This window comes from Diaphorina citri, unplaced genomic scaffold (genome assembly GCF_000475195.1).
Source record: "Diaphorina citri unplaced genomic scaffold, Diaci psyllid genome assembly version 1.1 scaffold53645, whole genome shotgun sequence".
Lineage (NCBI taxonomy): Eukaryota > Metazoa > Arthropoda > Insecta > Hemiptera > Psyllidae > Diaphorina > Diaphorina citri.
The window spans coordinates 1-466 of NW_007430952.1; the positions used below are offsets into that span (position 1 = coordinate 1).

Here is a 466-nt window from a genome sequence, read left to right on the forward strand (position 1 = left end):
TGACTCTGGGTTCTAACCAGAGACTCGAGTTCTTGGGAGACACAGTGTTACAGCTAATAACCTCAGACTACTTGTACAATCATTTCCCAGAGCATCATGAAGGTCACTTATCTTTGCTACGTTCCTCTCTCGTTAATAACAGGACTCAATCTGTTGTCTGCAATGATATCGGCATGCCTTTCTTTGCCAACATCATCAACCCTAAAGTTGACTTGAAAATGAAAGATCGTGCTGATCTTCTGGAAGCTTTCCTTGGTGCCATGTACATTGACAAGGGTATGGAGGCATGTGAACAATTCTGTAAGGTGTGCTTCTTCCCTCGACTTCAGTATTTCATTCTTAACCAAGAGTGGAATGATCCCAAGTCTAAATTACAACAATGTTGTTTGACCCTGAGAACTTTGGATGGTGGTGAACCCGACATTCCTATCTACAAGGTTATTGAACATGTGGGACCTACAAACAG

General features: G+C 42.3%; 1 pseudogene; it reads left to right on the top strand.

The window, feature by feature from the left end:
* The first annotated feature begins 5 nt into the window (after window positions 1-5).
* On the top strand, window positions 6-461 carry LOC108254352 (annotated as a pseudogene).
* Window positions 462-466: the final 5 nt, after the last annotated feature.